The sequence below is a fragment of the Schistocerca cancellata genome, chromosome 8 (genome assembly GCF_023864275.1).
Source record: "Schistocerca cancellata isolate TAMUIC-IGC-003103 chromosome 8, iqSchCanc2.1, whole genome shotgun sequence".
NCBI classification, from domain to species: domain Eukaryota; kingdom Metazoa; phylum Arthropoda; class Insecta; order Orthoptera; family Acrididae; genus Schistocerca; species Schistocerca cancellata.
This window is the reverse complement of record NC_064633.1, coordinates 273,513,204-273,516,234: the sequence shown is the minus strand read 5'-3', so window position 1 is coordinate 273,516,234 and position 3,031 is coordinate 273,513,204. Positions and strand designations below refer to the sequence as shown.

The 3,031-nt window shown below is 43.1% G+C and overlaps 1 pseudogene; it reads left to right on the top strand.

Moving 5' to 3' along the window:
- The first annotated feature begins 2,322 nt into the window (after positions 1-2,322).
- On the top strand, positions 2,323-2,440 carry LOC126096136 (5S ribosomal RNA; annotated as a pseudogene).
- The last annotated feature ends 591 nt before the right edge of the window (positions 2,441-3,031 follow it).

Sequence of the window (3,031 nt, the reverse complement as noted above, 5' to 3'; positions counted from 1 at the left end):
CTCTCACCACTAGTCGGTTGTTTCACCTACAAATAACTATAAGCCTCAGTCGCCGATATTGTCTCTTATTTCTTGTATTACCCGAAGGAATTGTTTTACTGAAAACTAATGAAGATGAGGGGTGTAATTTAGAGTCTCACTTTTGGGGAGGAACATGTTTTAAAAACTTATAAATAATATTTCTCGAGAGCGTAAACTAAACGATATCAAACTGCAAGGATTACATAATTTTATGTTTAGATTTTCGAAATATTTTGTTCAGTACATTTTAAAGTCTTAAATAATTGACAAAATTTTATAAAGCTCAAAATATGGGAGGAGAGGGTAGTTGACGCAAAACTGATTTCATTAAATAATATTTTAAACTTACCTGTTCATAAATTTTTCCAAGATGGTTTTTCCTTATTGTTGATTTATAAGGAACTTTTCGTTTAGAATATTTTACTATGCACGTCAGAAATTGTACATTATTTAACTTATTCATATGGATGTTGGCTTGAAATAATACTCTTTCGAGAAATTAACTTTCCATCTCAAAAGCACAAGATAAAGCGTCTATACTTTACAAATCCGCACATCTGTACCAAATGAAGACAGTTGTTCATGGTGACAGGCGGAAGACGAAAGCCTTTTCATCCAGCAAGTGACGGCTGCCTAGTAGCACAGATCTCAGTGCTGGCTAGGCTAGGCTCAAAATTTCGAGTTACTGCATGAGACATGTCTTGCAGTTAACAACAAAAGATAATGCCGCACGAACAGATGGAGACAGTGACTATCATTTCTTTGAGACGCAGCAAGTGCTTATTGATCGGATATACAAGGTTTATGGGGTATAGGTACAGACAGTGATAACTGATATCTTAATATGTGTACCCTTCAGTCAGTTAGTTGTCTTTTTATGTGAATCCGACAGTCTTTCTGCAAAAGCATCACATAATTTACAACCTGATGTTTTCTACATCCTCATAACTGTGCTACATAGTGTGTTACTCCTGTCAGCACAGACAACCCATTTTGCATCCCACACTTTCACACTCAATATCTGACCTGCGGCCCAGGGGAAAATAGTCATTAATGACTTGCTTGTGCCATGTGTACTTGAGAGATACTGACCAACCTAAAACATACACTCATAACAGCTGCAATTATTAATTTGCACCGAGCGAGGTGGCGCGGTTGTCAGCACTCTGGACTCCCATTCGGGATGACGCAGTTCAAACCCGCATCCGGTCATCCAGATTTAGGTTTTCCGTGATTTCCCTTAATCACTCCAGGCAAATGCCAGGATGGTTCCTTTGAAATGGCACATCCGATTTTCTTCCCCATCCTTCACGCAATCTGAGCTTCTGGTCCGTCTCCAATGATCTCGATGTTGACGGGACGTTAAATCTAATGTTCCTACCTCTCTTGGTCTGCAAATGATGTAAATACTGATGTAAGTTCTTCAGTACACTGTCCTCAGTCATCAATACAAATATCTGCATCTGTACCCCTGACATCGTGTGTAGATTGTGTGTGTGTGTGTGTGTGTGTGTGTGTGTGTGTGTGTGTGTGCAAGCTGCAGAGAACCACATGTCATGTGTACAAGACAATATTCATGAGAAGTCCTGTATGGAGGCAACACCAATCAGAGGAGAGCATTTAACTGATCAGAGTCAAAGGGAATTGCTATTATTATTGCAAAATCTAATCACTTGGTAACCACAGCGCTGAACAGCTAAACGTGTGAATGCTAAGTGAATTTCTGAAGCTTCTTGGGACTTGAGAAGTTCGATAAAGGCGGTTGCAAAATTTCGTGCAGTGGCGCCGCAAGATATGGTGTCCTCTGGTATATGGACTGCAGATGATGGTTTTTCAGTAATTAGTTTGGAAGACGGGTGTTGGATTTTGCGCTTGCTACTGACAGCCCTCGGTTGCATTGTGTCAATTACTGCAGGAGTCACTAGTAGAAGGATCACACTGGTCAGGAATGGTGAAGTGGATATCTCGTGCTAGCGGGATTGTGTGCACTTCGCGGAAGATGAGGAGGAGGAAGAGATTAATGTCGAAGGCCCGTCGACTTCGAGGTCAGTAGAAACTGAGCACAAGCTAGGATTAGGGGAAGGATGGAGAAGGAACCATCCTTCCATTTGACTTAAGCAATTAGGAAAATCACGGTAAACCCAAATAAGGATGGTCGAACGCGCGTTTGAACCGTCCTGCTCCCGAATGCGAGTTCAGTGTGCTAATCTCTGCGGTCGAAGAAGAATGGACCACATTATTGTAATGAAGTAAGTCACCGACCAGTGCTTGGGCCATAATCGTCTCATCGTGGAAGTTTAAGGCAACGGCCTTGCCGCAGTGGACACACCGGTTCCCGTGAGATCACCGAAGTTCAGCGCTGTCGGGCGTGGTCGGCACTTGAATGGGTGACCATCCTGGCCGCCATGCGCTGTTGCCATTTTTCGGGGTGCACTCAGCCTCGTGATGCCAAGTGAGGAGCTACTCGACCGAATAGTAGCGGCTTCGGTCAAGAATACTGTCATAACGACCGGGAGAGCGGTATGCTGACCCCACGCCCCTCCTATCCGCATCCTCCTCTGAGGATGACACGGCGGTCAGATGGTCCCGGTAGGCCAATCGTGGCCTGAAGACGGAGTGCTTTGAGGAAGTTTACATTACTATACCTAATAAAGCACCCTTGGCAGTAAGCCGCTACCGTCTGTGAATTTTTTAGCGCCGATAAGTGTCAGATCTGTTTCGCAGGAACTGTCACTTGATACTTCGAAATATGTCAGTAATTCGTGCGTCATATTGAGTCTCATTCCTTTACTGTTGTGGGGAGCCTCTGGAGGAAAAATGAGTGGGAAAATGTGTTTATTTATCATGCATTTGACACAAATTCCTTCCTGATACCTTTTTGACCGCCGTTCCTTCCAGTTAACCTTCTGGATGATTTGATGAATGACTCCGTCTATTTTGAAAGTTCCAGAGAGTTGACAACTTTATAAATGATCTATAGCAACATCAAATTATTCTGGGTGTCGGGGGT